Source organism: Setaria italica, chromosome IV, assembly GCF_000263155.2.
Source record: "Setaria italica strain Yugu1 chromosome IV, Setaria_italica_v2.0, whole genome shotgun sequence".
NCBI lineage: Eukaryota > Viridiplantae > Streptophyta > Magnoliopsida > Poales > Poaceae > Setaria > Setaria italica.
Genome location: NC_028453.1, coordinates 41,055 through 52,088, shown reverse-complemented (window position 1 = coordinate 52,088; position 11,034 = coordinate 41,055). Strand labels below are relative to the sequence as shown.

The 11,034-nt window shown below is 43.7% G+C and overlaps 1 long non-coding RNA gene and 1 pseudogene across 1 annotated transcript; one reads left to right on the top strand and one right to left on the bottom strand.

Moving 5' to 3' along the window:
• Nucleotides 1-843: 843 nt before the first annotated feature.
• On the bottom strand, nucleotides 844-4,837 carry LOC111256991. Its single transcript, XR_002677342.1, has 3 exons — nucleotides 4,572-4,837; nucleotides 4,248-4,497; nucleotides 844-1,174 (listed from the first exon to the last, which is right to left on the bottom strand). It is a non-coding gene; the product is annotated as an uncharacterized LOC111256991 (long non-coding RNA).
• Nucleotides 4,838-6,651: 1,814 nt separating this feature from the next.
• Nucleotides 6,652-9,434, top strand: LOC101753101 (annotated as a pseudogene).
• The last annotated feature ends 1,600 nt before the right edge of the window (nucleotides 9,435-11,034 follow it).

Sequence of the window (11,034 nt, the reverse complement as noted above, 5' to 3'; positions counted from 1 at the left end):
CAGTATTTTATAAAAAAAAAACTGTAAATGCACAAGGCTTCTTCCTCACATACGACTATACGAGTTCTTTGATCAACTTTTATTTCAATATATTTTCAATTTGGATTAGCTTGCAGACCTCGTTTGTGCCTCCTTGCTGCAGTCCATAATCGATTTTTGACAGCTAACCACATGAAGAACTTGATCTTCAAAGGTGCCCACGCCTTCCAAATTGCATTGGCTGCAGGAAAACCGTAGCTCCGAGGAATAAGAATCTATATGCTGATTTGGCCGAGTAAGTGCCTGTTGCTTCCCATTTCCATGAGACAATGTCCTCGACCCCCGACTGAAGGGCAATTGAATCGACAGAATGCCATAGCTGAAGATACTGAAGCAAGGCTTGTACTGTTGGCTGTCCGACAATATCAGAGACCCAGCATCTGTCCAGAAGTGCGTCAGCAACCGTTCGTGACTTTGGCCTTACCAACCTGCAGAGATCAGGTGCAATGTCGCATGGGGAAGCATCACCATTCCATATACTGATAGCTAGATGCATCTATCTTTCCAAAACAGCGCTAGGTTACCATCCCCTAAACGTATAGTGATTGACGCCTGAAACATCTGGCGAAGGAGGGGATCATCTGCAAACTGCACCTGCAGGTATTTCCATGGCCTGTTGGCGTCGGTTCGTTGGCTGGGGCTTCTCTGTCTCCTTTGCATGTCTCCATCCATATCTCTGCACACGTGGATGCCATCCGTTCACTTCTTGGGCCCTTTAATTTTTCCTCAGCCCACGATAACAGAAAACGGAGTCAGGAAACGGAGGGTTAGGGAGAATGGCCCCACGTGCGCTTGTTTCTTTGGCCCCACTAACGTAATTACGAGGGTTAGGGAGAATTAATGGAGGGAAAAGCCACCTAATTCTGAAGAAAATGGCGCCAATTACAGCGGGTGCAGTTTTTATCGGCCGCCAAGCTAACAACACTAAAAACACAAAAAGATAATTATCAGATTTGCATCTTCCTCATCTCCCACACAACAACAATGGCATCTCAGTCAAATCACATTACACCTATCAACGAAGACAACTACTTGGATCGGGCACCGCCATTACTTCCACAAGTACTAAGCATGGCCATGCCGCCGGTTGCAGGTACCACATCCTCGCCAAATTTCTGTCGGATCAACATTCCTTCTGGTCATACGGAAAGAATAGAGTTAGAAAATGTAAGTCATACTGTACCTATGTAAATATGTTTGCATATTCTGCATGATTTCTAACTTGGTACGTATGTAATCTCTACAAACCCGAGCAGGATTCTGGTAAATTTGATTTTGCTACTCGAGTAGAAAATTCTCTAGAAGACAGGATACCAAAGGTTGGTATGAAATTCTGCACTGAGGAAGAAGCCTATAAATTTTACAATGCTTACGCCAGATACAAGGGTTTCAGCATCCGAAGGAGTAGTTCACACAATGTTAAAAATACTACAACAATAAAGAACAGAACATTTTGTTGTTCTCGTGCAGGTATCAAATTAAATCTTTTTTATAATAGTTTCTTCATGGTTTGGGATAGAACATCAATTTAATCAAATTTTTTATTTATCAATAGGTATTCGGGGTCCTGATAAAAGAGAAGAAAATTCCAAGTACAGTAGGCCTGAGACACGATGCATGTGTCAAGCACGCATGAAGATAAGTCTCACGGATGGGTTGTACTACATCTATGAATTTGAGCCTGAGCATAACCATATTCTTGCTACTGCCATCCAAGCCCAGTACTTAAGATCTCAAAGGAGAATAACTACAGCACAGATTGTCAGTGTCGAAGCTGCTAAAGCGGTTGGGATTTCAAATAAAGCCACTTTTGATCTCATGGCAAAAGAAGCCGGTGGAAATGAGAATCTTGGATTTACGCGTGAAGATATGAAAAATAAATTATATTCAAAGAGATCAATGAAGGTAAAACAAGGAGACATGGGAGGAGTGTTGGAATATTTGGAGAAGAAAGCATCAGAAGATGGGAAGTTTTTCCATTCCTTTCAGGTTGACGATGATGACTTGATAACGAATATTTTTTGGGCTGATTCTAAAATGGTTTCAGACTATGAAATTTATGGTGATGTCGTTTGCTTTGACACAACATACAGAAAGCTAAATGATGGGCGTCCATTCGGTTTGCTAGTTGGAGTGAACAATCATAAGAAAACTACTATTTTTGGTGCTGCACTTTTGTATGACGAAACTGCTGAAAGTTTTGTGTGGCTTTTCAAAACCTTTTTAGCTGTTATGTCAGGCAAGAAGCCAAAGACCATTTTAACTGATGAAGATGCAGCAATGGCAAAAGCAATCAAGCTGGTGCTACCAGAGAGTCATCACAGGATTTGTATTTGGCATATGAACCAGAATGCATGCAAGCACCTTTCTGGAGTTGTGGAAGAATATAAGAAGTTCAATACAGATTTTCAAAACTGTATTTATGATCAAGAGGATGAGGAGGATTTTATAAACGCGTGGAACAATTTGCTAGATAAGTATAAGCTACAAGAAAATAAATGGCTCGAAAGATTATTTGATAAAAGGGAGCAATGGGCCTTAGCATATGGACGAAATACATTTTCTGCTGATATGGTTAGCACTCAAAGAAGTGAAAGCATGAATAATGAATTGAAGGGATATATTAGTGTCAAATATGATATACTTACTTTTTTTGAGCACTTTGACAGGTTGGTGGGAGATAAAAGATATGAAGAGGTAAAATATGATTTCAAAGCAATACAAAGTACACCAAAGTTGAAAGCAGACCTGACAATACTAAGGCATGCAGCAAAAATTTATACCCCAGCAGTATTCAAGCTAGTACAAGAACAAGTGATGCAAACACTAAACTGCGATCTATTCTATTCTGGTGATATTGATGCTGAAAAGGTGTACAAAATAAAGGTTTATGGTAAGAAAAACGAGCATGTCGTAAAGTTTTCTGCACTTGAAGGTCATGTGAAGTGTAGCTGCAAAAAGTTCGAATTTGCTGGAATCTTATGCTGCCATGCATTGAAGATACTTGATATTAACAATATAAAAAAAATTCCTGAACAATACATACTCAACAGATGGACAATTGATGCAAAAGTGGTTCATATAAAGAGCAACCCTGAGATACATGAAGATCCCAAAATAAAGCTATCCAAACGCAGAAAAGAGTTGTGTAGAATATTCCTTCAGTTAGCTAACCGAGCTGCAGAATCCAATGAAACATACTCTATTGCTGTGAACAGTGCAGAGAAATTAGCAGAGGATGTGGAGAAAAGCTTGAAAAATAGAGGCGATACAGATACGGGTAGTTCATCTCAGCCGCAAGGTTTGCACTGGAATACTACTTGCCTTAACCCCACATATGCCACACAATTTATTTGTTTTTGTAAATTTTTTTAAAAAAATGACTTTTGCAGCTACACTACAACCAGACCAGGCTATAAAACCAAAAGGTGTCAAGGTTAAGGAGAAGGCAATCCATGGATCTGACAGACCAATTGGTGGATTTGAGAAGGCAACACAAAAGAGAAAAAAGAATAAGAATGACCCAAAGACATCTGGTTCTGCATCTGGTTTTGAGAAGGCAACACGAAAGAGGAAAAAGACCAACAATGACTCAAAGGCATCTAGCTCAGCAATGGAATCAGATATTGTGACACATTTGCGACCACAAGCCATATTGGTATAAGATTTCAACATTATTTACTATTACTATTATTAAGACTAGTCACATATTCAGTAGTGATATTCAAATCCTTTTTCTTGGTTTGAACAGGGCCACTTAGGGACTAGTACAGATCAACATCACATACAGACACCAGGCTACTATCAAGGCTACTATCCAGTTGGAAATGCTTTTACGCATCCATCCTTCGGTTCTTTCTTTGGGACCCCTGGTCATGGTCAACATACACAGCAAGAAAATACCACTCAATCATTTGTTACAAATCCCTACAATAATATGTTTTCCCATTTTAATTGAACTATTGAAAGCCACATCCTTTTAGGCCACATCCTTTTAGGAGAATGGATGTGTTCTGTGCACTATCTATCGAATCCTTTGTATCAAACAATTTATCTTACCTAGGAACTATATTTTCTGTGTTTTGTAAAAAACAATTAATATAATTTCATTTCTGTTCACAAACTAATCAACTGATTGCAAGTATCACACTGAAGTGGTAAAGTGCATATTCCTCACGAAAAAAGGGGGAAGGCACAAGACAACTAACCAAACTAGATTTGTCATGGGGAAGATTCTTTGCTCCGACAAGAGGACCTTGAAGGATACACCATCACCATCGTATTCACAACACCTGCTGTCACACCCTCCCAGCTCGATGTCCCACCATGGTGACCTTGACTGGACGCAATGACGAGGAAACCGCAAAATAGAAATCCTCACGATCCTAATCGAGATCTTGCAGCAAGAATCGAGGTTGTAGCCACCCAAATCGAAATCTTGCAGCCGGAATCGAGGTCCTGCCCACCCAAATCGAAATCAGCAATAATCGAGATTCCGCAGACCAAATCAGCTCCCTACCACCGTGATTTACCTTGTTGTTCCACCAATCGAACTTCTTGCTATTGGATGTAAAGTCCCGCTGAGATCGAGCTCTTCGATTTGTGCAGCAGCTAGGCGGACCAGCTTGGAGGAGAGAAGGGGAAAGGATAGAACAGAGGACGGAGCGGCGACAGACTAGATGGGCTGACGGTTCCGTTTCCTGGTGCCGTGCGATAACGATGGAAATTAGTGGACCTGCCTCCTGGAGGGGAAGCCAATAGGTGGTCTCCACGTGTGGAGGGACACATACGGAGACATGCAAAGGAGACAGAGAAGCCGCAGCCAACCCCGACGACGCTTGTCTATTTCGTGAATTACCCATTCTGGCAGCTTTAGGGAGATGATGGTGTGTATTGGAATTGAAGTCATAACAGTCTTAACAGTGGTGATCCTCCCTGCCTTGTTCATAAGAGGCGTTCTCCAGGAAGGCATGCTGTGTGAGATCTTGTCCACGAGAGGCTGAAAGTGCACCTTTCGCAGCCGCCCTGTCGACAATGGCAAGCCAAGGTACTGAATTGGGAAGTCTGATAGCCGAGCCGATAGGATGTTAGTGATCCTTTCAATCTGCAATTGAGAGCAAGCAATCGGAGCAACGAGACTCTTATGCAGATTTTGGTGAAGTGCTGGAACATCATCTCTTCTTTTTCCTGCTGTGTCACTGCAACGCTGTCTTCTATGTGTAAATGGGCTATGAACTTCTTCTTCGTTCTGTTGCTAGACTGCAAGTGAAATAGCTTCGTGTTGGCATCTCCGTCCTTCAGGAATAAGATATGCGAGCGTAAGCGTGCCATTGTTCTTTCTAAGGAGAAGAGACCGAGACCTTTCAGTTTGAGCTCTTTCCGCAGCTGAATTTCTTCCTGCGTGAGTTGCCTTGCCTCTTGAGCCTTGTCAAGCCATGACACGATTGTTTTTGCAATAAGGAGCTGCCACTTAATTTGCCCCACAGTACACTGGCTCCAGCTTTGGAGGTGCTTTGCCATGTTCTTAAGTTTAGCGTCAATCCTGCAAAGAGGGTCGGCAAAAGCCTCCTTGCACACATCCAGGTACCCCGGGATTTTGATCCACCAGTTTTCAAAGTGGAAGCGCCGTTTAATGTGGAAAGAAGCATTGGTTGAGAGGAGTAAAGGGCAGTGGTCTGAAATGTCTGGAGATAGCAGAACAGGTAGTTAAGCTCCCAATCAACCGTGACAAGGACTTTTCCATCGTCGGAGTGTTTCTCTCATTGCTCCACGTGTAGCGGCGACCGTGTAAGAAGATGTCTTTGAGCTGCAAGTCGTCAACGAAGCGCCTGAACCGGCCCAAGTTCCTCCGACGATCTCTACGACTCCTCGTCCCAAGGCCACGCACATTCCAAACAAGGACGTTTGATTCATGTTGATGGTGGTGCAACTGAGGGTCGTTGGAAGGCAGCGGTAGCCGAGGCAGCCTGCTGAGCCACCGCTCTAAGCTCGTCGTCGGAGAGCAGCCTCGCCGCCGGGAAGGGCGGCGAAGTGCTGAGGCTGCATAGCTGATGCAAGGAATCTGTCAAACTCTTTCGCTGATTGATGTTGCAGCCCCTCTTCCGGCGTGCTGATGCCTAGCTTGCGCATTGCTAAGATCTCTCCTTTCTTGGACGGCCGGACCATCGCGTTCAACGCCTGGTTCGCGAGGTGGCCGCTGCGTCGTGGGGCGGAGACGGGGTTCGCGCGTGCGGACGCCGGTGGTCCGATGCGCGGCATTGCTCCGAGCAGAGGTGCCTGCAACGTCAAGCGAATACTAGACAGAAACTCCACCGTCTTCGCCCTGCCGTCAGCTGAACAGGTACCAGGAGACGGGCGTCCAGGAGGAATGCGAAGGCTGGGTGTGTTCTTCCACAGGTGCTTCATCAAATTCCAGCCTGACTGGGGGGATCACTTGGTCTTGTTGGAGCTCACCATCGGAACATGCTTCTCCCCTTTTGGAGCGGCGCACGAGTTCATTACTAAGTATTTTAAGCTAGAACGGTATATATACAAGTACTGATTGCCTTGTATATATGTTTGATATAAGACTCTCTCATCTGTTCCTTCCTCTCATACTTTCCCATGCATCTAATGGAGAAACTACTTGAGATAGTCCTAGTTATTTCGACCATGCTTCTTGGCTTAGCTCTAGTTTACTTGTATGAAATCCTATGGCTGAGGCTGGAGAAGATAAGGAAAAAGCTGAGGAGGCAAGGCATAGACGGTCCTAGACCTACTTTGCTCTACGGCAACACCCAGGAGATGAAGAGAATCCGGCAAGAACTCAAGTGTGTGCATAGGCAACAAGACCAAGACATGAATAATGGCTACATATCCACCATCTTCCCTCATTTCATTCTCTGGAGGAAGACATATGGTATGTCTAGAATTATCCCTTGCTTTTGCTTATCTGTTTATGTAAGGGTCGTCGTCGCTGCGATGAGACTGATGATAGCATGATCGTGGTTGTTTACATCATTCTGTGGAATCACAACAACTTTCCGGAAGCTAGAATCATAGGGTTCATAAAAGGTCAGACGGTAAGGTTAATTAACTATGCTTGAAGATAACTCTGCATCTCGGTCTCCCAAAAATATGAGGATGGCCAGAACCTTACTTCATGTACTTAGCATTTAAGGAAGTCTTAGATTCCTCTTGCAATGTTAGTCATCTTGTGTGAGCATGCTTTTCATGTCCAGAAATCCCCAATAGCAAAGATATGGCAGATGTTGATGGAAGATCATTCAATCTTTGCCACTATGAGTATAGTTTTTTCATGTTCTCAAGTTCACTAAATAACATGTTCTGAAGTCTGAACTGATAGCCAGATTTTGTATCAAGTATAGTTTTTTCTCATATGATCAGATATTTATCTTAATTAAATCCTAACATTTAGTTTGTGTACAGATAGTTGCCTCAGAAAAGACATCCATAAACACTTTGTTTTCAAGTGGACCCAAATATTAAGAATGGGTATTCTAGTCTATGGAGGCTCAGTACTGTACACTTGTCCATGAGTAACTAAGTAGGTTCTGTAGAAACCGTGGTCTAACATTAAAGAAATGTTTAGCTAAATGATTCCGTAGATGTCCTGCGAATTTTGGACCTTGTAGCAGCTGAGAGATGCTTGTGACTTCGGTTGTCCTGTTCTGTGAACATTCTGTTGAACTTTCGCAATCGATGTATGCAGTCATAAGTGGTTGACTTTTGATTTAAGTTAGTTTCCATTATATATTGCTCTATCATTATCTAAACATCTCAGTTCAGTTTGTTATGTCACTAGCTACATAGTGTTTGAAAAATTGGAACAGGGCCCGTGTTCCTTTACTCAACAGGAGTTTTGGAGATATTGCATGTTGCTCAGCCAGAAATGGTGAAAGACCTGGGCCGGCACTGGATTCCATCAGAGCTAGGGAAGCCACGGCATGTAATGAAATCACGAAAACCTCTCTTCGGATTAGGTATATTGGCAGCAAATGGCGACCTTTAATTTGGGCCTATATGAGAAGAAGATCCATGCACCACAGTTCTTTGTAGAAAAAATTAAGGTTCTTAAATTTTACTTAAAAAGCCCATATAATAACTGTATCATATATCAGCCTAATTAAGCCTAACTGTGTTATTATTCCTACAATGATAGGGTATGATAGGGCTAATTGTGGATGCAACCGTTCCACTGTTACAGTCATGGGAGGATATGCTTGATAGCACAGGAGGTAGCAGTCAGGAGATCTATGTTGATGGATACCTGAGGAACTTTTCAGGGGATGTGATTGCTAGAGCTTGTTAATTTTGGGAGCAATTTCGTAGAAGGGAAAGAAATATTTTGCAAGCTCAGGCAGCTCCAGAAGTTAATTTCTCAACAGGATACATTGGTCGGGCTGTCTGCACTGTGGTAATTTAAGGGACTTTTGATTCGTTGAGCAATTTCTAATAATGCAATGGAAATGATCGAACACCTTGACTGGTTATTAATCTTGTTCTGTTGCAGGAAATACTGGCCTACCAAGAGAAACTGGGAGATACAAAAGCTAGATCAACAAGTCCGGTTACTAATCCTGGATCTCTCACGGGAACACAGGAGCAGCAGAAACCGCAGCAATGGTGGTGGCACGCACAACCTTCTGCACGCCATTGTTGATGGTGCAAACCAGAGCTCCAGCTATTCTTCCAGTGCCCCTGAAGATTTCATCTCGACAACTGCAAGAACATCTACTTTGCTGGGCATGAGACCGCAGCAGTCACCGCCACTTGGTGCCTGATGCTACTTGCTGCACACCCGGACTGGCAGGAACGTGCTCGTGCTGAGGCTCTAGAGGTGTGCTGTGGACAGACGACAGTGATGGACATTGACACCCTTCGTCAGCTGAAAATAGTAAGAGACTCTCCTCCATTCCTGTTCTTTGGTGACACACATTGACAGTTCCATTAAAATTCTTTTGAAGCTTACGATGGTGATACAAGAGACTCTCCGGCTGTACCCTCCGGCGTCACTGATCATGCGTGAAGCCCTGACAGACGACATCAGGCTTGGTGGAGTTGACGTCCCTCATGGCACCATCATCCAAGTAGCCATCTCAATGCTGCACCTCGACATGGAAGCCTGGGGTCCGGACGCCAACGAGTTCCGTCCGGACCGGTTCGCGAACGGAGCTGCCGCGGCGTGCAAGCCAGCCCACATGTACATGCCGTTTGGATACGGACCAAGGCTGTGCACTGGGCAGAACCTGGCAATGGCAGAGCTGAAGGTTGTTCTTGCATGCCTGCTGAGCAAGTTCTCCTCCTTGTCACCTGGGTACCAACACTCTCCGGTGTTTCGGTTGACCATCGGGCCGGAGTTCGGCAAGCCACTTGTGGTGACAAGGCTACCATGATCTCCAAAAATAGAAGGGAGAAAAATGGAGGGAAAAAAAGAAAAAAGAAAGAGAAACTACTAGTTTAATCTATAATTAGATATTTTAATCCTTTTTCTATTTCATATAAAATTACAAATATAAATTGAAGAAAAGTACAAATTTATTTGTACAACAAATGACATAGCTAGGGGTACATTGGACATTTGACATCTTTCATTCGTTTATGAAAAATAGAATAAGCTATTTTGCCAAACGGTTTCCTAAAATGGCTTCAACTCCACCGTAGAAACCACTTCATCAAAAGAGCTAGAGCCGGAGCCGTTTTCGGAGGAGCCGAAGCCCTGCCAAAGGAGCCCTAATGCAAGCACGAGTGCTAACCAAAAGGCAAGCAAGCGCATATTTTAGATACACTAAGGCAAGCAAGCGCATGTTTTAGATGCACGGAAGCCACTTTATAGAAGGAGCAAGAGCCGGAACCGTTTTCGGAGGAGCTGAAGTCCTACCAAAGAGGCCCTAATGCAAGCATTTTTTTTGAACGGTTGACAAGAGCACTGCCATTCATTTAAGATGAAAAGAGAGTGTTAGGCATTACTATTACAATACTGAAAAAAGCACAGACTCACTAACAAACTTGGACAAACATACTAAGGGAGACCATAGAGCAAGACGTTCTTCTCGGATGAATGGTGTACCCCAGGCCTTCCTTCTGATGAAAATGTCACTTTGAATTAGTCCCAACACCTAGGCCGGTCGCCGAGTGGTATTGTCGAAGATCCTCCTATTTCTTTCTTTCCAAATGTGCCATAAAGTGTACATTATAATTGCTGCCACCGATTTCCTCTTCTTCCCTTTTAGATCCTTCAACATACCTCGCCACCATTCATTCATATCTGTGGCAGTTCCTATACTGAGCAGTGTAGGCAGCTGAACCCAATTGGCGACCAAGAACCAGACTTCTTTGGCAAAGCAGCAATGAAGGGCAATGTGCAGGACTGATTCATCAGCTTGGTCACATAGCGCACAAACATGTGAGCAAGGTCAGTTTCTTGCCAACAACTTGCCAGCTGTGAGGACCTTCTTCTGGATAGCCAGCCACACAAAGAACTTGATCTTTCCTTCTGCGTGCGCCTTCCAGACCTGTGTTCCTTGCATGTTGGAGTATGTGCCTTGGAGTTGTGCTTCATATGCAGACTTTGCAGTATACTCTCCTGTTGCTGTCCACCTCCATCTTATAATATCCTGCTGGCTGCTAAGCTGCACTTGTTGCAGCAACTCCCAAAGGAGCACAAATTCTGCCATTTGGTCAGCAGATTGCATACGCCATAGTCCTCTGGTCCAGTTTTGGTTGCTCAACTCCTGCTGCACTGTTCTGTTCTTTCGCCAAGCCAATTTGTATAGGTTAGGAGCAATGTCTCGTGGGGCTTTGCCTTGCAGCCATGAACTTTGCCAGAATTTTGCAGTGTCCCCATTGCCAACTGTCACCTGAGTACTGACTCTGAAAAGCTTTTTTTTTCGAGGATATGCAGAAGAGCTGCGCACTTTTGTATTAAGAAGAAAATATAGTATTACAACGCGGGTCATCCGGGCACACGCACACAGGTTTTTAGCATAAGAACGC